At 40.2% G+C, this 27,262-nt stretch overlaps 1 protein-coding gene and 1 pseudogene across 2 annotated transcripts in view; one reads left to right on the forward strand and one right to left on the reverse strand.

Moving 5' to 3' along the window:
- The window catches only part of AVEN (apoptosis and caspase activation inhibitor), a 193,642-nt gene that overhangs the window by 65,398 nt on the left and 100,982 nt on the right, over nt 1-27,262 (forward strand). The gene's annotated exons all lie outside the window — the stretch shown is intronic.
- On the reverse strand, nt 22,157-22,507 carry LOC129620712 (translation machinery-associated protein 7-like; annotated as a pseudogene).

Raw genomic sequence — 27,262 nt, forward strand, 5'->3', positions numbered from 1 at the left:
GCCACTGGACCCCCAGGGAAGTCCCTTATAGGGCTTCTTTATGAAAGGATTAAACTTTGAACTTTTCCTATTGAAGTTAACTAATATGGTTGAACTTTTGCTAAAAATCTAAGGAATTCAAATTCTGACAAACCCTTTTCTTTTTTAAAACATAAGACAGTCTTAAAGTCTCATTGTGGAGTGATTTCTAGGAAATTTCTAAAAGGCACTGTACCCTTTAAAATTCTTTGGTTTTGGTAGTTCTTTGCATTGTACAGTTTGGACCATTTGATCCGAGTTAAAGCTTTTGAGGTATTAAGACATCAGACATTTTTTTTGCTCTGTAGTTAAATCAAAAAAAGTCTTCATTTATAAATGTAATGATAATATGTCCAGAACCTTAGGATATTCTACTAAAGTGCTATATCTTAGTTTACTAGAGATTGTTTTTCTTGAGTGTGAGTGAGAATGACATCACAGATGTGTGTGTGTGTGTGTGTGGTTTTTTTTTTTTTTGGCTAATGATAAAAATCAGTCATTGAGCTTTGTTCTTTTGCTTCACTAGAAATGACTTTAAAAACACACTATGTTTTGTTCTACAAGTGACATTTAAGTATGTTTGGTAAATAGCAATTTGGAATGTCTCTTATGCCCCGTGTAGGGCTTTCTTCAGGCATTTTTTTTCAAGCTATTAAATATACCAAAATTGGGCTTTTAAAAATGAAGACAAAGATGGGACAAATTTATTGGAAAAAAATGAATGGAATTTTGGAGTATTTTCTTAGCTAGTTATGGATGATTAGTTTACGCAGCATAAGTAAAAACAAGCGTTTACCTTACAAGGCTTAAATGTGCACAGAGCTTAAGAGAGGCTCGCGTGGGAGTCAAAGCTACTGGCTCACTCAGCAGCAGGTTTGCTTTCAGTGGCTGAGACACAGAGTAATGTTATAAAATTAAATCTTACCTGGCAGTGGTGTGCTTGAAGCTCAGTCATTTGAACTCTGGCTGAAAATAGTAAGCTTCGGTACCTGAAATGCCTTCTCTACCTCCTTTTGTGTTTCCTTTTACCACCGCGTTTTCTTTCCTGCCGGTCTCTGTATCTGTGTTCCTGGTAATCCTCTAGCATTAGTTAGGATGGCATGCAGTAGATGAAGATTCCTTCTGGATAGGATGCTAGAACCAGAAGGGTAAATTTTGCCTTTCTCTGATAACAGCCTTTGGTCTGACCACAGACAACGTGAGTGTCCAGAACTTATTAAAAATTCATTGACTGTCTCATCAATTGGAAAATCCTGAGTCTTTCTATACACATTTTACCTTCTGCAAAAGTTCTGTTCATATTTCAGAATTACACATGCTTCCGAATCAATTTGCCTTAAAAAAAATTGTCTGGATCAGAAACATGGATGTTGTTGTCTTGCATTCTCTTGCTTTCCATGTTTTTCCCTTTATCAACTTTTCAGTCCATGAGCTTCCTTTCTGCAGAGGATGAAGGGATTTCTTCTGTTCCTCTCATGTTTCTGTAACACGCAGTTCTGGTCCACTGTTCTGTGAGTAGTGAGGAAAAAATCCAAAAGGAGGTACGGCTTTGTCATAATCTCCGGACAGTGAGCACGCTTGGCATGAATGAAGAGCTGATATGAGCTATTCAAACCAGACAACAAACTGATGGGCTGACGCTTTCATACATAATAAACCCATTAATTACTTCTCCTGATGGACAGCAGTGTGCCCTGAAAGGAAAGAAGGAAGGAGCAGAGGATCACATTCGGTTAAATAGGTGCTCTCTGTTTGAGCAGCTTGTCATTGAGAAGTGCATCCAGGAAAAGCTGCAGCTTTGGAATGTGATCAGGTAGAGTGGGCAAGAGTTGTTTTGACAGACAGTTAAGTGACGTATTTGGGGAGGAAAAAGAGAGCTGAGCACAGAGGTAGCTGGAATAAGTCTCCAAAATGCTTTTGAAAATGTTCATTTTTCTCTGTTAGTCCTTTTGGCTGGAAGAAAGTAATTTGTGTTTTACCTCTGCATTATTTGCTGGGATTTTGCTGAGCTCTTTACACATGATATAGCTTTCCCTAAAGAAGGAAAATAATTTTTAAAGAGTCTTTGAGATAGAAAAGTATATTGTGAGTTTAAAAAAATTATAGCAGTAAAAAGGCTGCTTTTTGTGAAAGATGTGTAAAAAAAAATTGTCAGCTGTATTCAGACATAAATCCGAGGGAAAGCAGAGAAAAAGCTGCTTTTTGAAATATATATTTTTATGTTTTTAGATATGTTTTAGGCACATGCATTTTGTTGCTTTGGAATAAAGCATCGCTTGACATAAAAATTTAGCAGAGTTTTCCTTTTACGATGTTCTTAAGTTAGATGGAATTTTGAGTAGTTGTATAAATTAATAGATCTAAAATGTCAATTTCATAATTTTTACTTCACTGTTAACATATCACAAGAATTTTTTTTTTTTCTTTCTTGTTCATAGAGTCCCTTTAGGAGACTTTCTGGGCAATAGGATGTTTTCAAATATTTTTAAAAAGTATTATGAAAATTTCAAACTTATACTAAATGATGAAAAATAATCTATGAATGTCCATAAACCTACTACTCAGATTTAATAATTATGAAGATTTTTTTTGCCACATTAGCACAGTGCGGGGGAGGAGATGGTAGGATAAACTGAGAGAGTAGCAATGACATATATACACTCATGTGTGTAAAATAAATAGCTAGTGGGAAGCTGCTGTAAAGCACAGGGAGCTCAGCTCGGTGCTCTGTGATGACCTAGAGGGTGGGATGGGGAGTGCGGGAGTGGGAGGCTAAGAGAGAGAGGGGAGATATATATACATGTAGCCGATTCACGTTGTCGTACGGCAGAAAATAACACAATATTTAAAGCAATTATAGTTCAGGTAAAAAAAAAAATTTTTTTAGGATTTTTGCCACTTTAGCTTTATTTAGCTTTTTTCTTTTCCTTAGCTGAGATATTTTAAAGTAAATCTCATTTCACCCCTGTGTACTTTAGTATATATAAGTTATATATGCATGACCCCTGCCAACTAGTTTATTTCAAATCTGTTCTTTCTTGGTCACTCATTTTATGATCCAATATCTCTCATTCGTTTGTCAGGAAATTCTTTCTTATATCTAACCCAAGTCCATGCTGGTAACGTAAGGTTGTGTCCCCCAGTTTTGTCTTCAGAAAAGGCAAAAGATACAGTTTATGGAAATTTTCCACTTTGGGACTTTCCGTAAACAGTAGGTATATTTTTAAAGCGTGAACGCTTTCTCACAGGACCACTGTGCCATTATCATGCTTAATAATAATTAACAATAATTAACAAAGGAGTACTTGTTAATAATTGTTTGGGGTCATATAATATCCAGTGCCAAAGAATTGATACTTTCCAACTGTGGTGCTGGGGAAGATTCTTGAGAGTCCTTTGGACTGCAAGGAGATCAAACCTGTCAATCTTAAATGAAATCAACCCTGAATATTCACTGGAAGGACTGATGCTGAAGCTGAAGCTCCAATACTTTGGCCACCTGATGCAAAGAGCTGACTCACTGGGAAAGACCCTGATGCTGGGAAAGATTGAAGGAGGGAGGAAAAGGGGATGACAGAGGATGAGATGGTTGGATGCCATCACCAACTCAATGGACATGAGTTTGAGCAAACTCAGGAAGGTAGTGAAGGACAGGGAAGCCTGGTGTGCTGTAGTCCATGGGGTTGCAAAGAGTCAGACACGACTTACCGACTGAACAACAATATGCAGCCTGTTTAAAACTTCTCATGTCTCAGAAACTGTCTCTTTCCATAGATTCTTTTTTTAATTAGGCTCTAGGTATAGCCTACACAGTATATTTAGTTGTTAAGCATTAGAATTTTAAACACTGGATTAGATGATCACATATGAGAAGGAGATAAAATTTAGTTTTATTGTGTTCTAGACACATTCATAATATGAATATCCATAGAAGAGAACATGTTTCTTGAATATTTTTCTATCTAACATTATGCATGATACTAAAAAAGGGATATAATTTTGTATGGTAATGATTGGCCATTGGTTAGGTTCATTGCTTTCTGTAAGTTTTGGTTTTGACTTGTTCTGGAGTATGTAGTTTAGGATTCTGCCCAAGCTATGGAGCCTACCTTCAGGGCTAGGCATATTCAGTCAAGCGCATTCCAGTTACTTTTGCTTTATTGCAGAGAAAGACCATCTTGCTGGTTTACTTTGTCAAACACAATAGAATATTGCTTTAATAAACACTCCAATTTAAAGCCATTGATTATTGAGCCACTTTCAGTTGAGCAATTAAATGTGTCTTAAAGTTCTGTGATGATCTAAAAAGAGAGATGTCATTGTGTGCATGTGGACAAATGACTATAATACTGTATAATTATATAATATCCATAAGATAATATAATTTTGCCAGTTGTAAAATTATTTCCCAGTAATACATTTTTTTCCTATGAATTTTTATTTTCCAATTAGATTTAACTCCCAGTTCCTTTCTGAAAAACCAGAGCATTTGGCTGCCTATTTAACTTTTCTAGGAGTGCAATAATATGAGGTTGTCAAATAACTTGTGTGCTGTGTTCTTTGCTGTTGAGATTTTTTTCTTCATTTTCATCCAGATTCTTTCTCTCCCTTTCCATCTTCCTGGTTGGCTGGATAAATGAGAATGGGAAGGTGAAATATGGGGAGCCATTAAAACGGCACGGATGGAAATTATACCCGGATTCAGAGCCGGTGTAAGGACCATGCTCCCATATCTCTGGAGGGCTGTAGAGTTCTGCTCTCCCAAGATGTCCACGGTGGTGCACCCTGGCTGTATCTCCTGTCACATGACTGTTTGGTCACTTTGTGTAGCATTTCTTCATATTCTGAAATTATGCCTTGTCCCTTAAATCTTGCTGGGCAAGGAGTATATGTGTTTATTATCTACATATGTGAAAGCTTGGTAAGTAGTTACTGACTATGACCATTTTATGTACATAAACTGAATAGAAAAAGATGAGCCAAAAAAACTGCTTTTTTGTAGGATGGACTTCCTGCTTGGAAGTAAGGCTTTGTCTCTGTGAATACTATTGTTCAAAGATCTCATGGGTTGAGCAGTTGGTTGGGTGTATGGCTTATTCTCCCCACCCTCACAGGAAGTGGAGGGAAAGTCTCAAGGACTTTTATGTTCTCTTTGATGCACACGATAAAGCTCAGTTTTCCTTTGTTCAGACATTTCAACTCCCATCTCCCATTTTGCAACTCCCTTTATTCTCTAAGTTAATCTAAACTCACCCATTTCTACTATAAAACTGAGTAAAGAACTTCAGATGTTTCCTGGTCTTTATGGATTTATAAAAGAGTTTCATGTATAATACAATAAATGATTTTTCCCCACAAAGTTCTTTCTTGCAAGAATGTTTGGTCCATACCAAGAAGTATGCTTAACAGCTGTTTTTGAGTCTTTGCAAAATTATAACTGCTTTTATAAAGAAAAAGTAAAAGATAATCCCTTCTTTATGTTCTCCAGTCCTTAGACATGTTTCCGATTTGTGTTTCAGAACTTCTTCTGTGGCAACTACTTATTTTTAGGGCATTTAAAATATCTTTAATCTCAGTTGAATGTGATTATTTTCAGTTAATAAAGAAAAAAGTTGCATTTTAAGAGTGTTCTGGAATCCCACAAGTTCTTTCTAAAATAAATATCCTTTTTTTTTTTTTTCCCCAGTTGCTCTTATTAAAGACATCAAATTTTTGTTGGCCTACTTGGGTCATTCTGTATCACTTTCACCCATTAATTGTAAAAATTAACAAATGTTTGATTCCTTCCTAGTTACATGATACAACTCTATATTCTCTGTGTGTATAATACATCTACTTTTTGTAGCTTTGGAGCAGGCTGTTATCAATCCTGTTGTACAAAGGATGAAACTGAGATACAGAGAAGTTAAGTAACTTGCTCAATTTGACACAGCTAGTAATATGTTGGGAGAAGGCAATGGCATCCCACCCCAGTACTCTTGCCTGGAAAATCCCATAGACGGAGGAGCCTGGTAGGCTGCAGTCCATGGGGTCTCTGAGGGTCAGACACGACTGAGCGACTTCACTTTCACTTTTCACTTCCATGCATTGGAGACGGAAATGGCAACCCACTCTAGTGGGGTTTTTTGCCTGGAGAATCCCAGGGACGGGGGAGCCTGGTGGGCTGCCGTCTATGGGGTCGCACAGAGTCGGACACGACTGAAGTGACTTAGCTTAGTAATATGTTGAACTGCGGTATGAACCAAGTAAGATGCCTTACTCAGTGTCGGGGGAGTGTGTAATTTCCTTGGTTCTGTCTCGCCGAAGCAAAGATTTGGAACCGTGGACCAGTGTTACAGCTCCATTTTATTTGGCAAGCAGAGGAAAATACATCCTCAAGGTATGAGGGAGGGCTGATCCAAAGGAAGAGCAGTGTCCCATTTTGTCTCTCCTTTTTGTGTGTTTTTTCTCCTCCCCCTGAGCCTGCCTTATGTCAATTGGGCTAGCCAGGAGGGCTGTTTGTTTCACCTGAGGTTCTCTCTCTGGTCCTCAGATTTTCTTTTGTTCCGTTTACGTGGGCTTTTCCTTTCTTTGTCTTTTAGCCACCACCATTTTGGACTCCTTTTTCCTGTTCTAACTACCTAACATTAGGAAAAAGATAGTGGAGCCTTTTTCTTTATATGTGAGACTCCCAGTATAATTCTGAGAGTGGCGTGATCAACACTATCAAAATGAGGTCTGCAGTTTCTCTGAGATCCCAGATGATCCAGCAGATGACCCTAAGAGCTGGACTGTCGTTGAGAGAAGCACAGCGGATTTAATATAGAAGGAATGTTTCCTTTCTAGCTTCCATGCTTAGCATTTTAAAAGGGGTGGTTTTTTTTCTTTCTAAAATTGCTCATTTTATTCTTTTATAGGCTCTCAAATAGTAGTATGTTTCAGAATACCAGTCAGTTACATTTTAATTAAAAAATTTTAAACAGTGTGGTGCTATGGACTTGTCCTTTACAATAAAATTGATAGAAAACAGTCCTTCATATTTATCACATTCAGATAAAACTAATCGAAATTTTATCTTATTTGGATTAGTTTTTTGTTTTACTTTTAAATTTCTTTAGTTTATTACCATAGCACTCATTTGTTTCTCTTATCTTGGGCTTAACCTGTGTGCTGGCATTTGACCTTTTCCATCCCATCTGTCCTTCAGATTTTGAGTTCTGCAGACAGCCACTAGAGGTCTCCAGACCACACTTCAGAAGGCTGGTTTTACCAGGCTCACCCCAGTGAATGGGGTAGATACGTTCCTGGGGATGTCATTTACTAGTATTTCTCATTAAATATTAAGTGCTTTTAATGTTCCAGGTCTCAGACTAGGCTATTTCCAGGGGTAGATTAAAACAAACAAACAAAAAAAGGTAAGGCCTCTGCCCTTAAGAACCCTGCAGCCTAGTGGGACACTAAAGTGAGCGCATGGTCACAAAACTAATGTTAGGCATGGTCACATGATATCCTTTTTATTGTTGTTTAGTTGCTAAGTTGGTCTGACTCTTTTGCCACCCCATGGACTGCAGCCTGCCACACTCTTCTGTCCATGGGATTTCCCAGGTAAGAATACTGGAGTGGGTTGCCATTTTCTTCTCCAGGGGATCTTCCCAAACCGGGGATTGAACCCACGTCTCCTGTATTGGCAGGCAGATTCTTTATCACTGAGTCACCAGGGAAATCCATATATTTTTAGATCCCAGTTACTAGGGCCCTTCAGATTTCCAGGTTTATCAAAGCTCTATGAATATTCTTAAACTCTGTAGCTCTTCATCTATTGTGAAATCACTTTTACTTTCTCTGATAGTGAAAGCCCTGATAGTGCAGCTTTATCAGTCTGGCAGGGAACCCATTCTCTGGGGCAAACCAGATCATTTGGATAGTCTCTGTTATTTTATTTTATTTTTGTTTGTCTCAGTGGCTCTAGGCATCTAGTCTTTAGGGAATCACTTCAGATAGGAGTCAGCTTCCCCAATTTTGGGGAACAAGGTAATCCCCACAGTTCAGGGTCTTCCATTTCCATTTTGCTTTATACTACAGACATTTTTTTAAGGAAGGATCTGTGTCCCATTTGCATTTCTTATATGTTAGGGGTGATTTCCTAGTTTCATGCTTACAGTCTTATTCTGAGTGATCCATGAAGAGTACCCAGCATAGCACCTGCCACATAGATTGGAAATGCTCAATAAACACCAGCACTTATTGTGATTATGGGGCTTAATTTAATTTTTGTATTGGAAGAACTTCAGAGATAGTTTAATCACCTATTTTACACAGTAAGTTATAGTGTTCTTTCAAATGATCTATTTACCTGGAGTTTTTATTTTCAGTGCTATCCATTCCAGAGTAGGAAGGCCAAAATTTTGATGCAGTCATTATCAGCTTAATGATAACTCTATTTCATAGGAGTTTTTATGTGGATAAATATTTTGAAGTAAATGGCAATTGTGAGTTTTAAAAGAAATTAAGGGTGAAATTTGGAAAGCACTAAAAATTTCTACATAAACAGTGGTGGTATAAAAAACCTGGCTATTTGTTAGTTTTTTATCTGTATCAGAGGTTCCAGAGGGAATTCTGAAAATAATAGATTAGTAACTTTCTGGATAGTAGATCTATTTTTAAAAGTGTGGAATCCTTGAATACTTAGATGAACAATTGAAGAAAAAGGTAGCTTGATTTTAGAAATAAATAACTAAATGGATGAGCAGAAACAGGGGGTTATATTTTAGATTTTAAAAGATTTGACAAAGTGTATACCTTAAAATCTATTTTTAAAACCTTAGTAAATAGCTAAATATATAATTTTTGAGATGTTGAAGTGGATAGCCCAATTGTCTGAGCTGGTGAGAGACCTGTATAGAGATAGACATCAATTCTTGGAATGGAGAAGCTTTGGGAATTTTCTAGGAGCTGAGATAGGTTTCATTTAACATTTTAATAGATTATTGGAAACACAGAGAATAAGAGAAAAGCCCCGAGATTAGGTAGTAGTATATAAAGCTATTAGAGATAAATTCTAGAGTGGAGCTCTATGAGTGAGAAATGGTAGATCCATTTTAGTGTGGGCATGAACAGGTGAAAGTAATATTGATAACAACTATGTGATGATATGCCTGAAGATAAGGGGAGAGTTACAGAAAGGTTTTAAGCAGGGGCATTCCATGATTTGCTGTGTTTTTAAAGCTCTCTGAGTCCCATGTGGCATGGTAAGAAATTAAGAGATCGGTAGACTAGTAAGGAGATGATTGTGATGATCTAGGCAAAATATGTTGCTTGCTATCTTGGCGTGGGCTGCTGTAACAAAATACCATAGATTGGTGTCTTATTTATTAGAAATACTTAATCGAAGTTTAATACATCTTCTGTAGCTCACAAGTATGTGTTACTGAAATATAGTTGATGTACGATGTTGTGTTGGTTCCTGCTATATAACAAAGTGATTCAGTTTTATATATGTTTATACACACACATTCTTTTTAAGGATTCTTTTTCATTGTGGTTTAACACAGGGTATTGAATATAGTGTTGTCTATCTATTCTCTATGTGATGGTTTGCATCAGCTAATCCCAAATTCCCAACCCATCCCTTCCTCACCCTCTCTCCTGCTTGGCAACCACAAGTTTGTTTTCTGTGTCTGTGAGTCTGTTTCTGTTCCATAGGTAGGCTCATTTGTATCATATATAAGTGATATCGTATGATATTTGTCTCTCTCTTTCTGACTTACTTCACTTAGTATGATGATCTCTAAGTCCACCCGTGTTGCTGCAAATGGCATTATTTCATTCTTTTTTTTTTTTTTTTTTTATGGCTGAGTCTAATACCCTTTTGTATATAGTTACCACATGTTCTTTATCCATTCAGATCCATTCAGTGGATATTTAGATTTTCTCTATGCATGGACTAGTGTCTTAATCAACAGACATTTGTTTCTCACTGTTTCAGAGACAGGAAAGTCCAAATTTAGGATGCCAGCATGGACAGGTTCTGGTGAGGGCCTCTTTCCGCCTTGCAAATGGGTTCCTTCTTGCTGTATCCTCATATAGCCAAGAGAGGAAGCTCTGTTGTCTCTTCTTCTTATAAGAGCACTAATCCCTTCCTGGGAGTGCTACTCTTGTGACCGCATCTGAACCTTATTACTCCCCAAAGGCCCCACACCCTAGTGTTGTCATTTTGAGGATTAGGAATTCAACATATGGATCTGGGGACACACATTCAGTCCATCACAGTTCCTCAGACTCAGGTAATAACAGTGGAAAAGAAAAGAAGTGGACAGATTAAAGAAATATTTTGGAATATGAAAGATAGAACTTGCTGATGAATTGAGTGATGGAGAGTGAAGTGATGGAGTTGTGAATGCTCAATATTCTGGTTTGAGTAGCTGGATGGGGATGCCATTTGCTGAAACCAGGGAAGCTCCCTGGGGAGCAGGTTTGGGAAGAGGAAGATCAGAAGAGAAATGTTGAACAGTCTGGGCTGTGGATCGGTGTTTTACCTTCTTAAATACTTTTTATGTGTGAGTCAACATACTCTTACATGTAATCTTTGTAAATAGGCCTTTTTCTCTGTCTTAAATGATGACTTCTAACCTCACTTTTGATTTTTCTTGTCTGCACTATTTACGTGTAATACACACTCATCATAACTTCTCTCCTTGCAGGTATTCCAGGGAGGTAAGAAAGAAATTGACATATCAGGCTTTCTGTACAGGGTGTGGTTTGAAAAAAGCCACTGTAGGAGATAATATGCCCCTGCATATTTCCATCCCTACCCTTACTTGGTTGAGAATAATTTTTAAAAAATCTTCTATGAATGAGTTTTGACATGTCCAGATTTCTCTGTTTTTTGGTTTCTTGGTCACTCTGGCTCATTGGCAGAAAGGGCTGTCCTCAGATGATCCAGACACCTCATTTTCTAGATAAAAATGCTGAGCATCTGAGAGGTTGGCATTTACCCAAAGATGCAGATGTTGCAGCTGGTTGAAAGTAGACTTGGTAGAGCAGTAGAACCTTAAGAATCGGAATCCCAACCTATAGTTCTTTCCATGAGACATACCTTTTGCTTGTCAGTTTTCTCTTGTAAAACAAATTCTCATGAGTAATAACAGAAGTGAAATGTTTTATGAGAAATATGTTGGATAAAGTACAAACATCTTCTGTAGAGATTTCATGTTTATCATTTGATAGGATTGATATTTTAGTCTTTGAACAGTTTAGCACCTAAAATATCTGAAGCAATCTAGGCTGGATAGGTAAAGGTCACTGAGGATAAACTGTTTCCAGGCAGCTGACACAGAGGGGGGCGGTGGAGGACAAGCATCGAGACAAACAGTGTTGTCCGTAGTGTGATAGTTACTAAAGTGGCTGTGGAATAGTCAGTAAAATGGGGCTCGCACGCAAGAGGAGACAGTTTTAGCTAGAGAGATCAGGGAGGTTTTGGAGAGGAGGTGTGCTGGGGATAGGTATTGGCTCAGTGGTCTTTGAACCCCTCCAGAAGAATCAGTTTTATGAAGCTCATTTTATTTTCCTTGTTTATCCTGAAACATGAACAAGAGGCTTGTTGTATACTAAGCGGAGAATTAGATTGAGATTATGTGCAAAAACATTTCAAATAATAAGAGTGGCAACAATCTGAGACGCACGCACACATATTCTCTTCCTCTTTTTAACCCAAGTATTCTTGTTGCCATAACAACCTGATTATGGGAGTGCATTTGCTGGTGTGGTTGAGGTTGTGTCAGCAGATCCATATAAGCTGCAGTTTTCAGGATTTTAAAATTCAATGTCATATTCACTGATGTGACGTAAAATCCCATCCATCAGTTTTATGTTCCCATCTACTTGAGTACCCAGAAGTCATTCTCTTCCCCTTATGCTGAGAAAGTCCACATATTCAGTGTCTCTAGGATTCTGCTTTTGTTTGTGAAGGTTGTATTGCTCAAAAAAATCCTCCATATCTGATCAAGTTCTCTTATTTCATAATAAGGGAATTGAAGCTCTGAAGTGTTAAATGACATGCCTGAGGGCAAATAATTCAACAAGGATTTAGTAGTTAATACACCACAGCAGTGATGGTATTGGAGTTGCAGAGGTGTCGGGGTCCAGCCCCGGTGGATCCAGGGAATTCGAAGCAGGGATGGCGTCGGCGAGGATCTGGAAACAAAGCTTAATTAAACGTTAATTAAGGATAAAAAGAGTAATAGAATAAGGATAGCTCAGTGAGAAAATTCAGTGGAGAAAAGAGGCTGAATAATTCAGCCAGAAGGTGAGAGAAAGAATGACATGGGGAGACCAAGCTTTGGTAAACAAGGCCTATACTTTATTTTTCAAAGTAGTTTTTATACCTTAAGTTATGCATAGAGGATAATAGGGGAAGGGGTAGAGTCATGCGGTAAGCCAGGCTTTCTTCCTGCAAATTTATCATATGCAAAAGTTTAGGTGATTTGCATCATCTTCTGGCCCGGAGGCCTGTTAACATTTTATGACCCTTTCTTCAGAAAACTTATTTTTCTCTAAAGGTGATTAGTCAGGCGCCACCCTCCAAAAGCATTAGATAAAGTTGCATTCCTACGGGGCAAAGGTGTGGTGGGCTATAACAAGAAAAAGAATTAACTCAAGGATCCAAGGTTACAAACATTAAAGCTACTACTTACATTTCTATACACCAATTATATCAATCAATACACTGCCAGGGACACAGTAGGTAAGGGATACGGAGACTTAGCAGCAAACATTGGCCCTACAAGTGAAAAACCCTTCACCAATACAATTTCTAATCAATCTTTTAACTGCTCAAAGGAATCTGTATTTAGACAGTTTAGAACATCTCATGCCTCTCACGGTTGGGAGGCTCTGAGCAATCACATGTGGCGGGAAAAACCTAGTCAGGCAGGCTAGAGGACTTCCAAAGGAGTTTGTAGGTTGAAACACTGTCACACCCAGGAATTATTAACTGGAGCTGTAAGTTAACTCTTTTTTCAGAGAGAGGTAGTGGGGGACAGTCCCCTGTAAAGTCAGAGGTGTAGGTGAGAGCACAAAGCAGAAAGTAGGCAGACTCTAGTTTTGGGGGTAGATGCTCGAGAATTTCCAGGGGGACTCCTGAGGCTCGATCCCCCCTTTGTGTATGCCGAGCCTCCTTCCTCAAGACCTTTGCCATGGGCGGAGCTCCTCACGCTGGGATCTCCTTGATCTTTGATTAAATCTCACATTGATGTGCCTTTCAGATCAGATCAGATCAGTTGCTCAGTCGTGTCCGACTCCGACTCTTTGCGACCCCATGAATTGCAGCACGCCAGGCCTCCCTGTCCATCATGAACTCCCGGAGTTCACTAAGACTCACGTCCATCGAGTCAGTGATGCCATCCAGCCATCTCATCCTCTGTCTTCCCCTTCTCCTCCTGCCCCCAATCCCTCCCAGCATCAGAGTCTTTTCCAACGAGTCAACTCTTGGCATGAGGTGGCCAAAGTACTGGAGTTTCAGCTTTAGCATCATTCCTTCCAAAGAAATCCCAGGGCTGATCTCCTTCAGAATGGACTGGCTGGATCTCCTTGCAGTCCAAGGGACTCTCACGAGTCTTCTCCAACACCACAGTTCAAAAGCATCAATTCTTCAGCGCTCAGCCTTCTTCACAGTCCAACTCTTATATCCATACATGACCACAGGAAAAACCATAGTCTTGACTAGACGAACCTTTGTTGGCAAAGTAATGTCTCTGCTTTTGAATATGCTATGTAGGTTGGTCATAACTTTCCTTCGAAGGAGTGTCTTTCAATTTCATGGCTGCAGTCACCATCTGCAGTGATTTGGGAGCCCAGAAAAATAAAGTCTGACACTGTTTCCACTGTTTCCCCATCTATTTGCCATGAAGTGATGGGACCAGATGTCATGATCTTCGTTTTCTGAATGTTGAGCTTTAAGCCAACTTTTTCACTCTCCTCTTTCACTTTTATCAAGAGGCTCTTTAGTTCTTCACTTTCTGCCATAAGGGTGGTGTCATCTGCATATCTGGGGTAATTGATATTTCTCCCTGCAATCTTGATTCCAGCCTGTGTTTCTTCCAGTCCAGTGTTTCTCATGATGTACTCTGCATATAAGTTAAATGACAATATACAGCCTTGATGTACTCCTTTTCCTATTTGGAACCAGTCTGTTGTTCCATGTCCAGTCCTGACTGTTGCTTTCTGACCTGCATACAGGTTTCTCAAGAAGCAGGTCATGTGGTCTGGTATTCCTATCTCTTTCAGAATTTTCCACAGTTTATTGTGATCCGCACAGTCAAAGGCTTTGGCATAGTCAATAAAGCAGAAATACATATTTTTCTGGAACTCTCTTGCTTTTTCAATGATCCAGCGGATGTTGGCAATTTGATCTCTGGTTCCTCTGCCTTTTCTAAAACCAGCTTGAACATCAGGAAGTTCACGGTTCACATATTGCTGAAGCCTGGCTTGGAGAATTTTGAGCATTACTTGACTAGCGTGTGAGATGAGTGTAATTGTGTGGTAGTTTGAGCATTTTTTGTCATTGCCTTTCTTTGGGATTGGAATGAAAACTGACCTTTTCCAGTCCTGTGGCCACTGCTGAGTTTTCCAAATTTGCTGGCATATTGAGTGCAGCACTTTCACAGCATCATCTTTCAGGATTTGAAATAGTTCCACTGGAATTCCATCACCTCCACTAGCTTTGTTTGTAGTGATGCTTTCTAAGGCCCACTTGACTTTACATTCCAGGATGTCCGGCTTTAGGTGAGTGATCACACCATTGTGATTATCTGGGTTGTGAAGATCTTTTTTGTACAGTTCTTCTGTGTATTCTTGCCACCTGTTCTTAATATCTTCTGCTTCTGTTAGGTCTATACCATTTCTGTCCTTTATCGAGCCCATCTTTGCATGAAATGTTCCCTTGGTATCTCTAATTTTCTTGAAGAGATCTCTTGTCTTTTCCATTCTATTGTTTTCCTCTATTTCTTTGCATTGATCACGGAGGAAGGCTTTCTTATCTCTTCTTGCTATTCTTTGGAACTCTGCATTCCAATGCTTATATCTTTCCTTTTCTCCTTTGCTTTTCGCTTCTCTTCTTTTCACAGCTATTTGTAAGGCTTCCTCAGACAGCCATTTTGCTTTTGGAATTTCTTTTTCTTGGGGATGATCTTGATTTCTGCCTCCTGTACAGTATCACGAACCTCCATCCATAGTTCATCAGGCACTCTGACTGTCAGATCTAGTCCCTTAAATCTATTTCTCACTTCCACTGTATAGTCACAAGGGATTTGATTTAGGTCATACCTGAATAGTCTAGTGGTTTTCTCCACTTTCTTCAATTTCAGTCTGAATTTGGTGATAAGGAGTTCCTGGTCTGAGCCACAGTCAGCTCCTGGTCTTGTTTTTGCTGACTGTATAGAGCTTCTCCATCTTTGGCTGCAAAGAATATAATCAGTCTGATTTCAGTGTTGGCCGTCTGGTGATGTCCATGTGTAGAGTCTTCTCTTGTGTTGTTGGAAGAGGATGTTTGCTATGGCCAGTAAATTCTCTTGGAAGAACTCTATTAGCTAGCTTTGCCCTGCTTCATCCTGTACTTCAAGGCCAAATTTGCCTGTTACTCCAGGTGTTTCTTGACTTGCTACTTTTGCATTCCAGTCCCCTATAATGAAAGGGCATCTTTTTTGGGGTGTTAGTTCTAGAAGGTCTTGTAGGTCTTCATAGAAATGTTCAACTTCAGCTTCTTCAGCATTAACTGGTCGGGGCATAGACTTGGATTACCGTGATATTGAATGGTTTGCCTTGGAAATGAGCAAAGATCATTCTGTCTTTTTGACACTGCATCTAAGTACTGCATTTTTACTAAAGTACTGCATAGTTTACTAAAGGTTACTAAAAGTTTTTGGTGTAGACTTTGTGCTTGAGATAGATTGGAGCCATGGTCTTTAAAAAAATAAGAAAAAGTCTTTAAGAAAGGAAGAAAGTGCTAAGCTGACACAGAGAAATAGTCCTGGTGATTCAGAGACTGAATCAGACAATGAGAGAGATAGGCTGTTTGGCTAGGCCAGGTGAAACAATGAGGAGGTCTGCTGAGTTGGGATGTTGGATGAGGGAGACTAGAAATGGAGGCGGGGAGGCATTTCAGAGGTACACACACCAGATGCGGTGATTGACTGCATGGAGCAAAGGAACGGAAGCAGTAGAAGAGGACGATTTCTCATTCAAACTTCCAGGTGGATTATTTTGCCAGATGTCAAGCTGTAGAAAACAGGAGGTGGAGTTAGATTTGGGTTAAAGATAGTTTTTAAGGAATTATATCCAAATTCTAAAAATTGAGGTATCGTTTGCTTGTAAAATGCTGGGATTAAGTGAACATTTACTTGCGTTTTGATAGTTGTATGCACCTGTGTGCACATAACCCTTACTCACAAGATACAGAAGAGTGGCTCTCCACTTCAGGGAACATCATAAAGACCTGGTTGGCTTGTTAAAGCATAGATCGCTCCCACTCAACCCACCCTCAGTTTCAGATTCAGTGTGTCTGGGGCAGGGACTTAAGACCTTACATCCCTGACAGTCTCCCCGTGCCATTGGTCCAGGGCCAGCACTTTGAAAATCACTGATAGAAAGTGTAACCATCCATCCAGAGCGATCTTTCCTCCTCTTTCCTCAGGGAATCATGGCTTGTTTTCTATCATCATGATTAGTTTACCTTCTTTTTTTGGATGGCATGCAAATGGAGGTACACAGAATATACTCTTTTGTGTCTGGCTGTTTTTCATACGTGTGAAGATTTGAGAGAATCACCTATGTTGTTGCATGTGGTTTATTCCTATTGACTGCTGAGTGGTGTCCTATCGTCTGAATATAGCACAGTTGGTTTATTGATTCTGTTTAGACACATTTGTTTTAGTCCCAGTATTGGGCTATCATGGATAAAATTTCTATGAACATTTACGTACAAGTCTCTTTGTGGTCACACATTTTCATCATTCTTGGGTAATACCTAGGAATAGAAATGCTGAGTCATAGGGTAGATATACGCTCAATTTTCTAAGAAACTGTCAAATCATTTTCCATAGTGGTTGTAGTATAACTAGTTGAACTGTGATTGACTGTTAATGAACTCTAGTGAGGTTACTAGATTTTGACTAGATTGAAGGGCTTTTGTCAAAGAAAAGGCTAGAGTGGATAGGGGAAATTTGGCAAAATCATCCTTTGGGGCATATACATAGTTAATCAACAATGATGCAACTCTCTCCAGATCCTGAGAGAATTTAAATCTGTGCTTGGTCGTATAGATCACTATTCATTCAAAGGACCTTTATTAAACGGTTACTGTATGCTAGTCACAGAAAGGTGCGTGGGTCCTACATACCTGCCCCAAGGATCTCACAGGTAAAATAAATTCTTGTACTTTAAAAAGATATAAGGCCATGCTTTAAAGTCTAAGTTGCTCTTAATTATAGTTTACCTCAATGTCATTATTCTGGATATTCTAAACACCAAAGAATCATGACGTAATCAAACACCCCAAACTTCAAACATTTCTTATTACTGGGAAAAAGATGGCTTTGTCAGTCAGTGATGATGGTCCAAGTGGAGTTACCATCTGGGGAAAAAGTGGGATTCAAACCTCAGACTGTATAATGGGAAAAAGTCAATGTGTGTCAAAATTTTAAATGTAAAGCAAAAATCACATGAAAGTATTAGAACAAATCACGGACAAATTCTTTTCTAATGTCAGAGTGGGGAAAGTAAAAGTGGCTCAGTTGTGTCCACCTCTTTGCAACCCCATGGACTGTACAGGCCAGAATACTGGAGTGGGTAGCCTTTCCCCTCTCCAGGGGATCTTCCCAACCCAGGGGTCGAACCCAGGTCTCCCGCACCACAGGTGGATTCTTTACCAGCTGAGCCACAAGGGAAGCCCAAGAATGGGGAAAGTCTTTCTAAATGACACATAAAATCCAGAAAACATAAAAGACTGTTAAATTTACTCATATAAAAATTTAGAATTTCTGCATGCCAAAACCTATAACCGAAGCCAAAAGACATATGATTATATGCATGGTGGTGGGGGTTGGTGGAGAGGATTATAACTCATTACAGAGAACTGATTTCCAACATGTATGTGATGACTTTTAACAACCTTATTAAAAGTCGGCAAAGGCTATGAGCAGACTATTCACAGAAAATGAAATGCAAATGGCTCTTAAATATGTGAAAAGATTTTCAACCCACTCATGACAAGAGAAATGCAAATTAAAATTGAACTGAAATCCATATTTTTCAGCTTTCAGACTGACAGATGTCAGTTTGAGACACCATGTTGGCAAGGGTGCAGCTGGAGAAGGGCTTTGGGGTTGAGGAAACAGCAGGAGCAGACACACAGAGGCTGAAAAGAGTAGGGTCAATAAATTGAAAAGAACGGGATAAATGGGGCCAAGCACATAGACAATAGCAAAGAGTGACAGCAACAGACTCATGTTGGGGAGAGATGGGGAAACTAGGAGAAGGCAACGGCACCCCACTCCAGTACTCTTGCCTGGCAAATCCCATGGACAGAGGAGCCTGGTGGGCAGCAGTCCATGGGGTCGCTAAGAGTCGGACGCGACTGAGCGACTTCACTTTCACTTTTCACTTTCATGCATTGGAGAAGGAAATGGCAACCCACTCCAGTGTTCTTGCCTGGAGAATCCCAGGGACGGGGGAGCTTGGTGGGCTGCCGTCTATGGGGTCTCACAGAGTCGGACATGACTGAAGCGACTTAGCAGCAGCAGCAGACATCAGAAGCCAAAACTCAGTGTTCATTATGGTGGAGGCAAACAGCCCTGAGGTATCATAGTCTTAAAAGGATCACTTTATAATACTGATCAGGGTAACCGCAGAAGGGTGTGTTATACCCAACATGTTTTTATTTAAGGAAAGCATTAAGATAGAGTTCTGAGGGACTTCACTGGTAGTCCAGTGGTTAAGACTCCACACTCCCAATGCATGGGGCCCAATTTTGATCCCTGGTTGGGGAACTAGATCACACATGCCACAAATGAAGATGCCACATGCAGAAGTTAAGACCCAGCACAGACCAAAAAAAAAAAAAAAGAGTTTTGGGACCTACACGGTGCTATAAAGAAAGCTGAGCACCGAAGAATTGATGTTTTTGAACTGTGGTGTTGGAGAAGACTCTTGAGAGTCCCTTGGACTGTAAGGAGATCCAACCAGTCCATCCTAAAGGAAATCAGTCCTGAATGTTCATTGGAAGGACTGATGTTGAAGCTGCAGCTCCAATACTTTGGCCACCTGATGCAAAGAGCTGACTCATTTGAAAAGATCCTGATTCTGGGAAAGATTGAAGGCAGGAGGAGAAGGAGACGACAGAAGATGAGATGATTGGATGGCATCACCGACTCAATGGACATGGGTTTGGGTGGACTCCAGGAGTTGGTGATGGACAGGGAGGCCTGGCGTGCTGCGATTCATAGGATCACAGAGAGTCGGACACGACTGAGCAACTGAAATGAACTGAACTGAACTACCAAGGGGAGAGGGAAGCGGTGAGAGGCAATATAGTGGTAGGGGAGAGTAAGAGATATAAACTATTAGGTATATAATAATCAAGGCTTCCTTGGTGGTTCAGTGGTAAAGAATCTGACTGCCAATGCAGGAGACTCAGGTTCGATTCCTGGGTCAGGAATATCCCCTGGAGTAGGAAATGGCAACCCACTCTTGTATTCTGACCTGGAGAATCCCATGGACAGAGAAGCATGCAGGGCTGCAATTCATAGGGTTGCAGAGTTAGACGCAACTGAGCATGTGCACACACACTTTTATTTTTAATTTCCATTCCCTCCCCTCCCCTCCTTTTTCTTATCCTCCGTTTATTACTTCTGCTTCATTGTTCATTTTATTCTCAGAATTCCAAAATTCATGATCCTTTTTAAAATGAGGTTGTTGTCACTTGTCATGACTAGTTTAGTGTTGAAGGCAGCAGGTGAGATCAGATGGCTACTTGAGATGCCTTTTGGTCTAGGATGTTATCATTCTCTGCAGTCTCCATGGTTTAAATATTATACATTGTGGATTATGCCTTCAGATTTTATAAGTATTAGGGGCAAATAGGGCACCAAATATTTAATGAGATTTTTGTCTGCTTGCATTCCTATCAAAGACTGTAATTATCTGCTCAACCCAGAACATTAGCTTAATTTACATTTTCCTTCTTACTCACATTCTGGTCGCTGTCTAGATTTTTTAAAAAACTTAATCCTTTTCCCAAATATATTTCAATAGTTTCTTTGAGTCACTAAGGCAAAAGCTTTAGCGAAAAGATAAACGTTAAGAGGGTACTTTGAATGCCGATGAGCACAGATCCTATAGGATTTTCTGATGGGCAAGGCTGTAGGTGCTGTTAGGAAACAAAAAGGCAGCCATGTATCCTCTATGGTATCTGAAAGGTAAGCATATCATTTTGTATTGAATTCTTGAATAGGTAGTCGCTAAGCAAGATGTTTTGTACCCTTTTCAGTGCAAAGTTGTAGGAAGATAAGCATCTGATACTTGTCAGTGGTCCTTTCAGCGACTTGTCTAGGTAGAAACTAACGATTGAGAAATGGTGACATTGATAACTCAGGTGTTATTCATCTCAATTAAGAAGAATTGAGTTTGTGAGACTAAAAGTAAATGAAAAAATCTTATTTACTAATACTGGGGTACTCCTTGAAATGTTTTGTTTATTTCCCTTTTTAGATTCTATGGACAAAGGTCAGGTCAGACTTGGCATTCTTGTGTGTATGTGGCTGTCTTCTTATAGTGCTATGTTAGACACTCAAATGTAGTTATTGATTGACATTTTGTCTATATTTTCCTCAGTTTCATCCCATACCCAGTTCAGCTGTCTCAGAAAATTAGGTAAATTTGAGTTGTTATACAAAAATCAAATGCATATTTACTCTATTTTTCTATTTATGCTGTTTGGGAGCCATTTTAAAAAAGTAACTCTATTTCATTATTTATGCCATTTCATCTCTTTTCGGAGATTCATTGTAATTTTTGCCATTGAGCGTGCTGATGTCTGACTCAGAAAAAGGAGAAATACTGAAATTGCAGTAAATGAGATTTAGTTTCATATTTGCCTCTAACCAACAAATACTACAGGTGCTACCACTTACGGGCAAACATCTACACAGACAAGTTGGGTACATTTAGGAGTCGTCTTCTAATAGTTCAGGAAATAGGTTGCAAGGTGTTTTGCTGTCTGCTCGGTGCTTTGCCTCTTCCAAGTCCCTCCATCTGCACCCTTGAAAATTAGAGCGAATTTTTCTTTCCTCTTTGATGTGGAAAACAGAACTGGGATTTTTCTAATTGAAGATAATATTACTCATCCCCACTCCCTCCACCTTCATTTGGGAGCTGCTGTTATCTGTTGAATATGTACCCACCTCGGCATAGACTCATTGCTAAAAACTAAGCCAGATAAGGAGAATTTGGTCCTAAAACATGTCTTCTGTTATTATAGTCACATAAACCCTTGGTGATCTGGAGACCTTGCTATTGAAATGGAATGGATTTTTGCGCTCTAGAGCTGTACTTACATGAATGGAGAAGAGTGAATTGTGTGTGGTAGGTATTTAGGAAATTAGTGTTTGGCATTGGTCTTATCTGGCCTTATCGATGGAGATAAGAGTGATTTCCCTAAAGAATAGAAACATCCTTCTTAGTTAAGATACAGTTTAACTTTGAAGTCTAGCTATCAGACTTTCCTCCTCTGCTGCCATGGTCTTTCCTAAATAATTTCTTCTTTATTTTATATTCACTGTATGTGTGATACTTCAGTAGTGGATGTGGTCCTTGAACTTTGGAAGTAGCCCCCACCTCCATCTTTTTCTGCTTATTGGTTTGCTTGGCTTGTTCTAGGGTGACCCTAATTGGGTTGGTAAGTACCTTTTCCCTCATAGTTGGGAGTAGCTAAATAATAAAATTTTCCCTAGTTTCTTTTTTTTAACAAAAATTTATTCTTAAGTGTACAGTAGGTTCCAAGACAGTACTTCATTCTAACTATATGTGGCAACAGATGTTATGGCAGGGAATCCAGATGTTTAAATGGAATTAAATTTAAACAGGAATGGAATTAAGAATCATCATTGCCTCAGGCACAAGGAGCAGTGTACTTTTTGCCAGATTTCTTAATTCCACCTGTGGCCAGGGGGCCTTTTCCCATGGCTTTTGCTTTTATTTTATATTATTTTGTTTTTGGCCTCTCCTTCTGGCTTGTGGGATCTTATTTTCCCAACCAGGATTGAACTTGGGCCCTCGGCAGTGAAAGCACCAAGCCCTAAACGCTGGACCACCAGGGAATTCCTTGCCTTCGCTTTTAGCTCCTTCAGTTTCTTTTGCTTCTAGTTCTTTTTCTGCCTGAATGCCTTATCCTCCTTATCCGTCTCAGTATGCTTCTTGGTTGCTTTAGGGGCTTTTTCTTGCCACCTTCATGGCCCAACATGGTCCTTGCTCCCCCTCCTCCCTCTTCATCCCTTATTATGGATGCTAGAGATACTAGCCATTTGGCATAACGTGAATTTGGCTTTTGAGGCCATGCTGGCTTATTTGGCTGAAGGTACCTTGTAACTTTTTATGGCCTTTGAGGACAGATGAACTGGATGCTGTAGAGGTAATTAAAATGATAAACTATAGACACTGTAACTATATTATTTGGTTAAATATTTAAAATAAATTTCATTTGTGGGAACTGTAAGAAGGATTATTTGTAGGAACTATAAGCTGAATTATCTCAGTATTACGTGCACATATATTTTAAAAATACAAATAGTCTTGTTAACTTGATTACTGATTTGTTCTTCATTCCAGAAACATCTGTTGAACAACACCGTGTGTTTGGGTACTGTGCTAGGGCCCTGGGGAGGTTGGTAGGGGCACAAACAGGAACAAGACTTGGTTCCTGCCTTGGAGGAGCTTTCAGACTGGCGGAGTGGATAAGTATGCAAATATGTGACCAGCATCTGGTACACAGAAAGGGTATGAGCACAAAAGAAGAAGTGATTATTCTCCTTGGAAAGCTTTACTGAGAGGTACTCCTGCTGCTGCTGCTGCTGCTGTGTCGCTTCAGTTGTGTCCGACCCTGTGCGACCTCATAGATGGCAGCCCACCAGGCTCCCCCATCCCTGGGATTCTCCAGGCAAGAACACTGGAGTGGGTTGCCATTTCCTTCTCCAATGCATGAAAGTGGAAAGTGAAAGTGAAGCCACTCAGTCGTGTCCGACTCTCAACGACCGCATGGACTTCAGCCTACCAGGCTCCTCCGTCCATGGGATTTTCCAGGCAAGAGTACTGGAGTGGGGTGCCATTGCCTTCTGGAGCATCAATATTTGAGGGATGTACAGAAGAGGAATTTGGACTTGAGAGAGGGGTAAAGATAGGAAAGAGTTTCTGATGGAAATGAAAAAGGCAAAGGTTTCAAGGAGAAATGATGTTAAATGCCATATAACAGTAAAGCAGGATGAGGATTTATAATAAATAGTTGTGGCTTGAGAGTTGCCGTGGTGAGGGCAGTTCAGTGGGGCAGTGAGTACAGAAGCCAGTGTGTTGGGATCTGAAGGATGAATGAGAAGAAAATGGAGAGTAGGTTTAGCTCACATTAAGAAGTTTGTTGGAGAAGAGGCAGAGGTCGAGGGATGGACAATCCAAGGAAAGGACGTGCATGGATTGCAGAATATTTCAAACGTTTTCAAGTATAGGAAACTTAAGCTTGTACGTGGGTTGTGAAGAAGCAGCCCATAAAGGATGACATTGAAATGAAAGAAAAGGGAGTAATAATCAGTAGATCAAAGTTTGCGAGGATGTAGGAGAGGATGTTAGAGAAGGCAATGGCACTCCACTCCAGTACTCTTGCTTGGCAAATCCCATGGACGGAGGAGCCTGGTAGGCTGCAGTCCATGGGGTCGTTAAGAGTTGGACACGACTGAGCGACTTCACTTTCACTTTTTACTTTCATGCATTGGCGAAGGAAATGGCAACCCACTCCAGTGTTCTTGCCTGGAGAATCCCAGGGATGGGGGAGCCTGGTGGGCTGCCGTCTATGAAGTCGCACAGAGTCAGACACAGCTGAAGCGACTTAGCAGCAGTAGCAGCAGCAGGAGAGGATATATTGTATCAATGATGCCATAGGTCATTTTTTGTTTATCTCCACTCTTTATTCTCCTGGAACCCTAAAGAGCAAGGCTACACTCACATAAACTGGAAATACAGTAGACATAAAATCAGTAGCATAATTCCTGACAAGGATCTAGTGTTATGTTTAGTGTGAACTAAGTGAATTCAGAAAGAATGTGAATTAGAAAATGGACGTAGAGGTTATAGAATTACTGAGGTTGTAGAGAAAATGTGCTGAAGGGCGTGAATGCAGAACTTCAATTTGAGAATTTGTGTCTGTTGACATAGATTGGGAAGGAAATTTGCTTCTTATGTATTTGGAATCATTTGGGTAAAATGTCTGTTGCCTTCAAGGAGACAGGTTTGATGAGAATGGAAGAGCGTGGGCTCCAGAATAATGAGATGAAATTCTACAAGGAAGGAAAGGGAAATGAATGAAGGGATTTGAAGGCTTGTTTAGTCTTTAATTTTTGTTCAGGGAATAATGTGTTACATTGACAACCTAAGTATTGTATTACATCAGCATGGTCGAAGTGTTAACTGTTTTGTTTCAGGAATACTGTGAAGCAAGCTGCTCCTTGAACAGTTTGCCTCTTTCCTCAAGGAGGCCTTCATGCAGGTTTTGGTTCTGGGAATGCAGACAGGAGCACCACACGAGACTTCTCTAGATCTGGCCTCGGCTGAGGCCCTACCTCCTCTCTCCAGTTCACGATTCTTTTAACAGCAGCAACTGCTTACAGTTTCCGGAACATACCAGACTCTCTACCTTTTAACCAGGTGTTTCGTCTGATTATTCCCTTAACCAACTTTTCCCTTTTCTTCAAAGACTCTCACTCATGCTTGTTTCCTTCTTGGGATTTTCCCTGATAGCCCAGCGCGGTCAGGCCTTCCTTCCTTTTTCTGTGTTGGCTCTGTCCCCTGGACCCGCATTCTCACAACCCTGGTAATGACCTGTCATGACAACTTGAAGTGTTTGGGTGTCTCTCTTCCTCATGACTTTTAAGTTCCTTGAAGACAGAGGCAATACTTTTCGTCTTTGAGGTGTCGGCACCTGATGGAATACTTGGCTTATAGTAGGACATCAATAAATAAATGTTTGTGGAAATGAGTTGAATCGTCATGCTTAAACAACCCTCCAAAATTATACTTTATTTTAGATGTATTCTTAAGATCTCAAACTCCTGCCATAATATCCATGAGTACAGAGAGGGTTTTTTTTTTTTTACATTTTTAGATATTTATTAAAAGATAGTAGAAGTATTACTTTAAAATATTGTTACTTTATGCCTTCTGCCTCATTGGCATCTTTAAAATATTGATCTTTAGACATTTAGGTATTTAAATTTTACTTTTAAAGTATACAAGATAAATTAGTTTAATGATGCTTGCTTCTGTACAGTGAGACAGCTGATACAGGCAATTAAGAGATATTTGATATTCTCATAAATGTATTAGATATTTTTAGAAATAGTATCTGGTCTCATGTTTATATCTAATTGTATATATACTTGAGTATGTTATACGTATAGTTTTAAGATATTTTATATCATTCTGGAAAAAGAAAAGGCTTTAAAACTGTTGGAATTGTTCATGTATTTTCTACCTAGTAAAAACTATTGCAGTGTTTCCATCTATTACAGAGCCTGGCTCTCAGTTTTGTTCCAAATGATTGTGTTCAAGGGTGTCTAAGCAGTCATACTTCATGGTTAAATTACTTACTTAATTACACAGTCCTCCGGTACATCTATATTACAGATATTTCTGTTTTCCTCATCATTTTTCCTCAGCGGTATGGCAGTTGTTCGTTTCTCCTGTTCTGTTAGTTGGGGTGTGTGTGCCTCTTGGCTTTCAAGAAATTAAAGCACCAGGTGTGCCCTGTTTGGCTCTCCCTGCCTCGTGCTGGGCATTCACTGCTGCCAAATCAGTCTCCAATGGATGCGTAAGAGTCTGGCTGCCAGGATTTTCCGTCAGTAGTTTCTTGGAGTTAGGTGGGAAAGGTTAGGTGGGAGCGGCTAGGGGTTTGTCACCTTTTTCTTAATCTCCCTGTTTTCAGTGGAGCCCCCCACTTCTTCCCACAGCTATGCCTGGTGTCCTTGAGCCCAGAACTCCTCTGACTCCATGGTCCTAACCTCATCTTCACATTGAAACTCCTCTTGGAGATTTTGAAACTACTGATAACCAGCCACACTCTATACCTATCAAAAATTCAAATCAGAAACTCTAGGGTGGGACTCACACTTTTTTAAGTTCTCCAGGTGATTCCAGAATGCAGCCAGCTGGGGAAATCAGTGGATCCTTCTGTGATCTGACCCCTCACGCCATCTAAGGCCCCCTTTGTCCCCTTCACCTTCACCTCCCCCATCACCGCCCCCACCACGTCAGGTTCCACGTTGTTCGCTCACTGAGCGTGCTTCCCTGTTGAGGTCTGTGCATCCAGCCCACTGTGTCTGTCTGAGGTGCTCTTCCCTTGGGTGTCTGCACGGCTCACTTCTCCTTTCAGCTTCCTGCTCTCCAGCGAGAAGCACAGCACCCTCCCTGCCCCACTGCCACTTGCTCCAGAGCAGTTATCACAGTCCACTGGCTTGTGCCTCCCCCACAAGGCAGAAGCTCCATGGGGACAGGCCTTGGCTGTGTTGCCATGGAGATTTCTGGGCATCCAGGACTGAGCCTGGCACAGAGTAGTTGCTCACTATCCATCAACTGAACACATTTCTCTAGAGAAGTTTTCCTGCTGACCTTGAAGGGAGAGTTGGTTACACGTTTGTGTCATATTGGGCAGGAGCTCTGGGGAGACTAGTCGCTCCCAGATTTTTTCAGCCCGCCTTTCCCTTTGCAGCCCTTCTTCTGCCCGAGTGTCACAGACACTTGTGCCTCCATTCCTAAGCCTTTCTTCTGAGCTGCTCTTCTGAGGCACACATGACTGGGCTGCCAGGTCAGTCGCCTTCCCACATTTGGCTGCTGCCATCTCTTTGTCTTTAGGATTAACAGTTATTTAAGTGAATATTCAGGAAAGAGTGGAGGTAACTTTGTGTTCGGTCCACTCTTTAACCAGAAGTTGCTCTTCATCAGCTCCTCCGTCAATCCACTT

The sequence above is a fragment of the Bubalus kerabau genome, chromosome 10 (assembly GCF_029407905.1).
Source record: "Bubalus kerabau isolate K-KA32 ecotype Philippines breed swamp buffalo chromosome 10, PCC_UOA_SB_1v2, whole genome shotgun sequence".
NCBI classification, from domain to species: Eukaryota; Metazoa; Chordata; class Mammalia; order Artiodactyla; family Bovidae; genus Bubalus; species Bubalus kerabau.